We start from the raw sequence: 10725 nt of genomic DNA on the forward strand, positions 1-10725 counted from the left end.
TGATGTCGGGCCACTCGGATTGTCCCTGTACCTCACGGATTCAGTTCCACCTATGGGTATTCGTATAACCCATGTCATTTACTCTTCATTCCTATGGTCTTCATTGTGGGGGCACTATGAAGGTTTGGATAGCCTAGGCAATTGCTATCCCCACACTATGTCAAAACACTACACATCAATAAACATATAACTCCCTCCCTCACTTTCTCTCAAAATGGTAATCTTGATCAAGGTATAAAGATACAAATCCAAAATTGCCAAAAAATGCAATACAATAAGTAAAATGCAAGTTAAGGGGTTAGAATATTTACAAATGGTGGTTTAGGGAGGACTCCACCAAACTCTCATCCATGTATGAGATGTCAAGGGGGCATAGCCAAGGTGTTGTTGATGTTGCTCAACACCTTGAAGAAGTAATCAAAGGCTTGTTCATTGTCATTATAAAAATCTTCAATAGACTTTTGCACATTGTGTTCTTTATTGTGGTAACTTGAGTGGAAATGGTCACCAAAGCCTTGGTCTTGGGTCATAGCATTACCAATATAAGGGTTGACTAACCCTTCAAACTCATCATCCCATAGACCGCATACTTCATCTACTTGTTCCCCAATAGTATCATGAGTTGATGAGAATAACTCCTCTTTCTTCTTGTCATTATGGCAAATGAGGCCTTCTTATTCTCTTGTCATGAGTGGTGGTGAGCTATTCAAGCTCTCATTCTTGTTGAAACATTCTTGCTCTTTGGATGGAGCATCTTGGAGATTACCCATTTTCTTTTCCCATATGGGTGGTAATTCTTTACCCATAGCTTGTTCTTTGCATTGAGAAGCCAACTTCTTCCTATCACTTTCTCGACTATAATGATCAACCATAAAACATGGCTCATGTAGTCGGTGAGCTCTCATTGTCTTGTCAAGATTAAAAGTGATTGCTTCATCTCCCACTTCAAGTGTGAGTTCTCCATGTTTCACGTCAATCACCGCTCCCGCGGTGTGTAAGAAAGGTCTTCCTAAAATGATAGGAATGTTGGAGTCTTCCTCCATGTCAACAATAACAAAGTTCACCGGGATGGAGAACTTGCCAATTCTTACCGGCACATCCTCCCATACCCCTAAAGGTGTCTTCGTTGATCGATCCGCCATTTGAAGTGTGATATTAGTGCACTTGAGCTCTCCCATTCATAGCCTCTTGCACACCGAGTATGGCATGACACTCACACTTGCCCCAGGGTCACATAGAGCTTTGTTGATTGTGGTGTCGCCAATGGTGCATGGAATAGAGAAGCTTCCCGGATCCTTTAGTTTTGGAGGTGAACTTTCTTATAGGATGACACTACTCACCTTAGTGAAAACAATAGTCTCAAGCTTCTGGATGGATTTCTTCTTTGTAAGAATATCTTTCATGTATTTCGCATAGGCCGGAACGTGATTCATTAATTCCGTAAATGGAATTGAGACTTCCAAGTTTTTCACAATCTCCATAAACTTTCCAAGTTGTTCATCAAACTTAGGCTTAGCTTGACGACTTGGAAATGGAAGTCGAATCACAATAGGCTCTTTCTCCTTAGCCTTCTCTTCGTCCTTCTTTGAAACTTCTTGAATGATGGGTTCTTCTTCCCTAAAGTTTTCCACAACTCTTTTCTTGTCACTAGCATTCACAACATCTTCATCAACGGGCCCCTTCGGCCCTTCATACCTTGTACCACTCCTCAAATGGATGGCACTCACCGACTCATGTCATGGGGGATTACCTTGAGGTGGTAATTGCCCCTTTTGTCTTTGTGAACTAGAAGATGCTAATTGAGACATTTGGGTCTCCAACATCTTTGTGTGAGCTAGTATGTTGTTAATGGTGATGTCTTTTGCTTGACTATCCTTTTGCATTTGAGTGAAAAATTCTTGTTGGTTCTTTTGCATTTGGAGGACCGCTTTTTGAACATCAAAACCTTGGTCATTTGTTTGATTGTATGGAGGTTGATTTTGATAACTTTGGTTTTGATTGTAAAAGAGTCTTTGAGCTTTGTTTCTCATTGGAGGTGGGGTGTATGTTGGTTGAGGGTTTTGAAATTTTGACTTTTGTATGAAAGATTGGGATGGAATTTGGTGTTTTCATTGTAATATTTGGAATAAGGGGTGCCACTTTTGTATGCTTGGAAATCATTCACTTGTTCACTTGTTCCCCTACATTCACTTTGGTCATGTCCCAAAGTTCCACAACTCTCACATACTCCACTTGGAATTGATGATGATGCTACCATAGCATTAACATGTTGCTTGGGTGATTTGGAGGCCTCTTCAAGTTTAGCCATGGCCTTCTCAAACTTCAAATTAATGGTGTCAATATGAGCACTAAGTTGAGCACGCAATTGAGTAATAGAGTCCACCTCATGCTTTCCTCCTCTAGTAGCCTTCCGAAGTCTACTATATTGTGAGTTTTGGACCGCCATTTCTTCAATCTTGTTCCATGTTTGATTGTCATCAACTTCGGTAAACATACCATTTGATCCCATATAGAGAATGTTTCGGGATTCTTCATATAGACCATTCCAAAATTGTTGTACAAGGAACCACTCGCTAAGTCCATGGTGTGGACAAGATCGACAAGTGTCCTTGAATCTCTCCTATGCTTCATACAAAGATTCCTCATCCCTTTGTTTGAACCCGGTGATTTGGTCTCTCAACATGTTAGTCTTTTCCGGAGGATAGAATTTCTTGTAGAAAGCAAGTACCAATTTCTTCCAAGAGTCAATACCAAGAGTAGCCTTATCTAGGCTCTTCAACCATTGTTTCGCGGAACCAATCAAAGAAAAAGGAAATAAGACCCATCGAATTTGGTCTTGAGTAACTCCGGTTTGAGAAATCGCATCACAATAGTCACAAAAACTCTCCATATGAGAATGAGGATCTTCACTAGACTTCCCCCCAAATTGACTTCTCTCAACTAGTTGTATGAATACGGATTTGGCAATGAAGTTACCGGTTAAATGTTGTGGTGTAGGAGTACCATTTGGTAGGTTCTCCTCGGTTGGTACGGAATGTGATGAAAATTTAGGCATTATGGGTTGATTTTGTCGTTGGTTTTGTGTTAGGTTATCCTCTCCTTCTCAATATTATTTGGTTGAATGATCACTTGGCCACTGCAGCCCCCGAAGGGGGTGGCTTACATGGTCATTGTGGTGGTGCGGGAATGCATGGGCCCGGGTGGATTCAACCCCTCGTCACCAAAAAAAAGTTCTATTGTTGGTCAAAGTTCTTTCAATTTAAAGATCAATGGGTAACAAGTTACCTTGTGATCTCCTAGACGTGCAAAATATCAAACAACTCGAAAACAATAAGAACAAACCTTGAGGAGTTTAACTTCCTCAAGGTAAAGAAAGACACAACTAAAAACAATTTAAAGAAAATCAAATCAAGTAACCCCGGCAACGGCGCCATTTTTGGTGTTGTTGTAAAACTCGTCGTCAAAAGTTACTCAACCAAAATAATATTTATAACTTCACAAACTACTCTTAGTAAAGAGGCAAGTAAAGGTCGGATCTCAAGGGACGGGTATTGATGTAGGATTTTCAATTGCAAATGGTTGTGTCTAAGGGTGTCACAATTTGGGTTGAGATAGGAGATCAACTAAACTAATCAACAATATAAAAGTAAAGCAATAAAAACAAGTAAGATGATTAAAATGAGATGTAAACAATTGATTAAAAGCACTAGGGTGTCATGGGTTCATAGGGGATTCATGGGATTTGATCATACAAACATATTTTCAAATTATAAGCAAGCAATTATTGTTGTGATGGGATCGAGTTAGTGTACATCTTACAATCCCTAATAAGCACTACTACATATACAGGCTATAACAACGGGTAAAAACCGTTGTAAAAAACAAAAAGCGAACGTTGTTAAAGCGGCCGTTGTAAAAGGTATTTACACCGGTTAGGTTATTTACTAAAACCGTTGTGGAAACTATTCACAACGGTTAAAAGCCGTTATTGTTGCGAGTAAGTCGTTGTGAAAAGTTTGACAAACTTTTGGTGGGAAAGATATAACAACGGTTATACGGAACATAACCGTTGTTGTATCTTTCCCTCCAAAATTGTGAAGACTTTTAACAAAGGTTATACGGAACATAACCGTTGTTGAAATTGTTAGTAACAACGGTTATTCTTTTAAAACCTGTTGTTGAATATATTGCGCGGGTATTTGTGAAAGGTATTTACAACGGGTCTTCTTTTAAAACCAGTTGTTGAATATTATGCGCGGGTATTTGTGAATGGTATTTACAACGGTTTTTGTTTAAGTAACCGTTTTTATTACATTTTCCTAATTTTTTTTAAAATTAAATTTGTTTCATGCCATTCAAAATCCTGCATATATCAGAAGCAGGATATATCAGCAGCTGGGTTCATCAGAACTCAATAGATACAATTCATCTTTCAGATTAATTCATACTAACAACAGCAGCATCATACTTACAATTAACAATAGCAGCATCATACTTACAATTTACAACAACAGCAGCATCATAATTCATACTAACAACAATTTACAAAGATCATTCCCTAACTTCAACAAAATATTTACTAAACAGATCTGATCTAAGCTCTAAGCTAAGTATCATGCATTTAGTCTTCATTGCAATGATCTAAGACGTATTTGCCCAACATGTCCCTTACCTCGTCTATTTAGTGCTTTTTGAACTCAGGTAGATGTTGCGCGTTGATTACATACTGCGGAAAAAACAAAGACATACAAGATATTATTGTAACAACATACACCATTCAACATTATAGCAACATCATGGTATAGCAGCAAGCAAGAAAATATCAGCTCTAATTTAAAAAAAAGTAATAAACACATTATGAAATTACTAACCTTTTCTGGAATAAGGATATATCTTCGCATGATAACCTCCAACATGAACCGACAAACGTAGTATCCACATTGTATGCTATCCGGCTGGCAAGGGACCTATTATTACATAAAAAACGAAGAGACGAGAAGGCCCACGTCAGAATCTTGCACTTTAGGTATTGTATTTGCGCACGTATTATTATTAAAGACAGATTTTTGCACTTAAGGTATTGTATTTGAGCACGTACCCCTGTTATCGTCATAAAAGTAGGGCCATCATCAGAATCTTCCATGGGTTGATCCTCGTTAGCTCTTTTCTTCTCAAAGGCCCTTTTTTTATAATAATAATAATAAAAAAAAAAAAAAAAAAAAAAAAAAAAAAAAGAGGCAGAAACTCATATTTTTTGGGCAAAAATGAGCGTTTTGCTATAAATAAAGATTGAAACTTAATGTTATTAAAAATAAATTCGTATTATAAACTTACTTAATAATCAAGCCCTTAAAGGTCTCGCTTGGTTCTCTATGCAAAGAGTCCAACCAAAAAACTTTCTTCTTGCTCGGCATGATGGCTGTTAGCACCCAATGACTCCTACATACATCAAGAGACATCAACATTATTAACAAGTACATATATTAGTTATGAAAATGCAATTGTAGGGGGAAATGCAATGCTAATGATGTATTACCCGATTTCATTATAAGGGGCAAAAACCAGCTTTTTGGTTGTCGCCAATTGCCGAGCAATATAATCTACCCGATCTTTAAACGAAAACATCATGATATGCATAGATAAAATATAGGGGCACAAGAATCCGTATTCATCACATGGAATCTTGTTCTCGGGGATCACTCTCAATTTCAATATCCTACATTATTACGGTATTAATTCCGATATTTAAAACACTATCTAGTCAGAATATTAGAATATGAAATGATTTATTAAGAAACTTACTTCATCCAAACAAATAGGTGTTGGACATTAATCTCGTCAAGGCCAGCCCAAATGGCTAGAAGCTCCCATGACAAAATTGCTTCGCGCTCAACCCCTAAAATATCCTCCTCGAGCGGAATAATTATCAAGTGCTCATTTGATATGCGATGGCTAGACTCCAAATATAGTTTCCTCATCTTCACCGTTCTTACTTTTAGCATGAATTCCTTCCCAGAAAAATTAGTGGAGTTTATACTCCTAACATCTTTCAGTGCGGGGAAATAATGCTTCTCTCTTTTTGTGCTACTACCACCAGCCTATACATGTAGATAATTAAAATAATAAAAAAATCCAAAGGTAACATATCCTAGCTAGCTAGTTGGAGTAATAAAAATAAAAAAGTACTTAACTAAATACCTCATCAACCTGCTCTTTCAATGATGAGGCAGTAGTAGGTATGACTGGGGACTTAGGCTTATCCGTCTTTTTTGTCCCCTACACAAAATTTCCATGCTTTTTAGAAATACAGAAAAAATATAAATAAAGGGAGGTTTTTAAAAAAAATTGAGAAGTTAATTAAATAGCTCATCAAGTTGTTGTTCCAACGAGGTAGTCGGCATGTCTGGGGACTTAGGCTTATCCGGCTTTTTTGTTCCCTACACAAACTTTCCATGCTTTTTAGAAATACAGAAAAAATATAAATAAAGGGAGGTTTTTAAAAAAATGAAGAAGTTAATTAAATACCTCATCAAGTTGGTGTTTCGACGAGGTAGTTGGCATGTCTGTGGACTAAGGCTTATCCGGCTTTTTTGTTCCCTACAAAAACAAATAACATATAAAAACATTTAACATATAAAAATTTAACATATTAAGGTATTTTTTCTAACCCCAACTACTTTCAGTTGAGGCGGAGACGAACGAGCCAGGAAGATGTGAGATTCAGGCCATTGGATGAAACTTCCAACCGCATCTGCCAGAATGGTAATGTCGTCACGAACTGGGACGGGCAGTTGAAATTTTTCGTGGCCTTCAAAGACTTGAGTTATCTCCACTTTTCTATGATTAGGCAAAAGTTTTTCACCATGAACCAATAAAGTTTCCGCGGATTTGGTGGGCAAGTCTACGAGACCCCGGGCAACACACACAAGTGGTTTCTCGGATTTAGGGTCAGTAAGAATAACAACCCTCCTGTTTACGGCCTGAAGAATACACATACATTATATATTATATCCCAAAATTTAATAGAATTCATATAATTTAACTAATTAAAGACTTCATGCATACCTTTTAAAATCGTGAACGATTTGAAGGGGATGTATGCTGCTGTTTTCCATCAGCTGTCTTCTCAAGTTGCATCCCTTGATTATTGTCAGCTGTGGCGGATAACTCAAGTTGCATCTCCTTTTCAGACTCATTTACCTAATAAAATTAACCAATGGCACGATGTCAGAAGTTATAGCATTAGAGCTGGCAGGGAACACACTCCCTGATCATACCCAAAAAAAAAAAATAAGGAAGTCATATATTTATCTTATCGACTTTAGTTGTTACAACTTCAGAAGCATTAGGTACCTGATCTTTCTGAATCTCGTTGCCCGATACTTCCTTCCCATGTATTGCCAAGGTAGTAGTGTTCTCGGCCTCTTGACCAATCTGTTGTACCTTACCCCCTTTAATGACATCCTCCATCATCTTCAATTCTTCTTCGGAAGGTTTGCCTCCAGAATTCATCTTTAATATCACGGATGCCAATAACTAAACCTGTGTGCCAATAATGTAATGTTTCAGCAATTTGTTTAAAATAATAACATGTGAACTTAAATGAAAATAATAGAATAAATGGTACCATGTCAGCCTTCTCAGCCTTAGTCTTCCTTTTCTTCTTTTTCGGGGCAGTTGTCCCATAATATTTTGTGACTCCAACCTGTAACGGGACGCCCCTCAATCGACCTGGATTTTCGGGTCGGCCGATCGCTCTAGCAAGAACGTCATCACGACCATTGGGAGTGAATTTCCCTTCTTCTACCTCCTTCAATACCTTCTCCTATAATATATTAAATAAACTTCAAATTATATTTGTGACTAAAATAATAAAGTTAGTAATGAACTCGTCTTAATAAAATAATGCTTACTATGTTGGCCAACACTTCTTGATCATATTTGTCGATTTAGTAGGGATCTTTTAGGCGTGTGCCCTTCTTTATAAGTTACATGCCGATCCAAGTCGGTCACTCCCTTTGCCACCTACACATTAACGTGGTAACAGTTATATATATAAATGTGTATGAAGTCCAAGTGTGATTAAAAAAATCAAATAAACAGGGGGATAATGCATGCTACTTACGAGGTTGTCTTCTATTAATCTATAACCGCCTCGAGAACCATACCATTTCCACTTCTTGCATGAAATGTTAGCACGATTTCTTTTGTTAACGGCCTTTAAATTATATAAAAGCGCAAGTAGATGAGATAATAAAAAGATTACAGAGAACTCATTAATTAAAAAAATGATAGGTAAATCATTAAAAGGCGAGGATATTTACTGAAACTTCTCACTAGTTCGAATCGCTTTGAAAAGATCCCATTGTTCCTGACTGATGGTGGGACACTTGTTTTCCGGTGGGCTTTTACGCATCTCCCCCGTTGCCTTGTCCACATACAACCAATACTTAGCAACGTCACACTTCCACTGTCTTAAGACACTCCCTGCCTTCTGTATTAAATACTTATCATAGCATTCGGCAATATCAAAGGCTTCCTTTATACGATCCAAGTATAACTGCGCCAATTTTGGATTCAAATTCCTAATTTCATCTAAATGGATAGGCACAAATCTGTCTTGTGCAACATCCAATCCAAGTGGATAAATGCCCCGCATTTGGACCAGTAGGGAAACCCTTCGCGTTCCATTTTATTTTAAGCGACTCTTTAGCCGCTATAGCTGCAAGGGCTGCAGGGCACTTCGTAGCACCCCTCTCACCAGGCTTATTATCCCCAGGCTTATTATTCTTTTGACTTCTTTTCCGTTTTTCACCCATGATAATCCTAAAACCCAAATATGAATTAAATAGGAAATGAACAACTTAACAACGTCATGCAGAGTATTATCTAAAACTCTAAAGAGGAATGAAAATTTAAAACAACAGTTTGAGCCTCTAAAATCCTAAAACCCTAATAAGAGGAATGAAGTAGATGATGCGGGATGATAAAGATAACAAAGAAGACGAAAAACAAACAGATGAAAAACAAAAAAGATGATCTTAAAACCCTAATGATGAAACACAAAAGTGAACATACCTAAAGATGATGATGATGATGATAAAGAGAACGAGCAGGATGATAAGGGAAGGTAACGGAATCTGGGCGTCGAAAACTGAGCGACGGCCGGCAACGAGAATGTAGAAAGCGGGGGAGAGAGAATAAACTCAGGATACCAACAGTTGAACTGATGTTGTGTGTGTTTGTGTGGTGTGCTGTATGTGTTTGTAAATTAGTTTTTTATTAAGAAAAACTATTGACAACGGGTCCTTAAAACAAAACCGTTGTGATATGTTAATAACAACGGGTCAATAAAAGTCAACCGTTGTCATAACTTTATTACAACAATTAAAATATACCCGTTGTAATATATTTTCACCCAATTTGCGCCAAAATGAAATATGTCTAAAAAAGCAATGACAACGGGTAGAAGTACTACACCCGTTGTTAAAAATAATAACAACGGGTAGTGTCACTATAACCGTTGTTGATAGTAATAACAACGGTTTATGTCAATGTAACCGTTGTTGAAAGTATTAACAATGGGTAATGTCAATATAACCGTTGTTATTGTTTAACACTTTTTTTTAAAAAATTACTGTAATTCCATTACAGTCCACCTGTAACAATACATACTGTAACAGTAGAAGCACTATATACTGCAACATTAATCAGCAATTTTAACAACAACATCCACATCTAATAATAAGATCAAGAAAATAAGACAACAACACCACCATGTATGCATACTGCATATCTACAGGATTTACCATGCCATGCAAATTTGGGAATCTTTAACAATGACCATTGCTTCTATTGGCTTTTTAAAGCTACCAAAAGCTAAAGACAACATACATACACTCCACCAACACATCTCAAACTTGCTATAAATTCAGAAAAGAGGCATCCCATTGGCTCCCCACAACTCACAAATAAACCATCAAATTACTGGTCTGAAAATGACTCAAAATGTTGGTCGTCCATATCACTGTGTCCTGATGAATGCCCCAGGCCACATAGATATAGACAATGGAAAATTTGCTACCAAAAGCTTTAATCCTTTGAGGAATAAGCTTATTGGTCTGGGATACTCGGTCAGCAAAGTTAAGCCATAATGGGGGCCATGGGGATTCAAAGGGAGTCTACTCATTCAGTTTAGAACATCACCTGCACATGCAGAATCAGCATTTAAGCTTGACATGATGTTTCAACTCAGAGGCCATGGTAGGAATGACTGGAATGCTCCGAATAGATCAACACTCGAAGCATACCTCTGGGTAGCCACAGACGAGGATGTCGAGCTTCTGAAGAATACCGTGGACTATGTCCAAGTGCCATATGCGACCATCTTTGATGGGCAGCAGTCGGCCAGGTTAGAAAGCGTTGATGCCTACAACCAGGTTGTGGCTGTTTTTCAAGCAATGTACCCCTAAAACCCCTACAAAATGTGTCCGTGTCTGTGGCTGAAACTTCCAAGCAACATCGTGTGTTATTTGTTGAGTGTCAAACTGTGTGTGTCTGTATCCGCCTATCATAAGCAGTGTTGTGGGCCTGTATGAAAAGGCAACTTAAATAAAGGTAGTGTAACTCTGTGGTCTTGTAAGATTTCCAGTACTGTTGTATAAGTAGCGTCGAGAGTATCAGTGCTTTGCGTTTGTATTAAATATGCAGTTCCTTCTACTAATC

At 37.8% G+C, this 10725-nt stretch overlaps 1 non-coding gene across 1 annotated transcript; it reads left to right on the plus strand.

The window, feature by feature from the left end:
• The first annotated feature begins 2576 nt into the window (after nucleotides 1-2576).
• LOC141624960 (small nucleolar RNA R71) lies at nucleotides 2577-2683 on the plus strand. The gene has a single exon (XR_012534762.1). It is a non-coding gene; the product is annotated as a small nucleolar RNA R71 (small nucleolar RNA).
• Nucleotides 2684-10725: the final 8042 nt, after the last annotated feature.

The sequence above is a fragment of the Silene latifolia genome, chromosome X, assembly GCF_048544455.1.
Source record: "Silene latifolia isolate original U9 population chromosome X, ASM4854445v1, whole genome shotgun sequence".
In the NCBI taxonomy this organism is placed as follows: Eukaryota; Viridiplantae; Streptophyta; class Magnoliopsida; order Caryophyllales; family Caryophyllaceae; genus Silene; species Silene latifolia.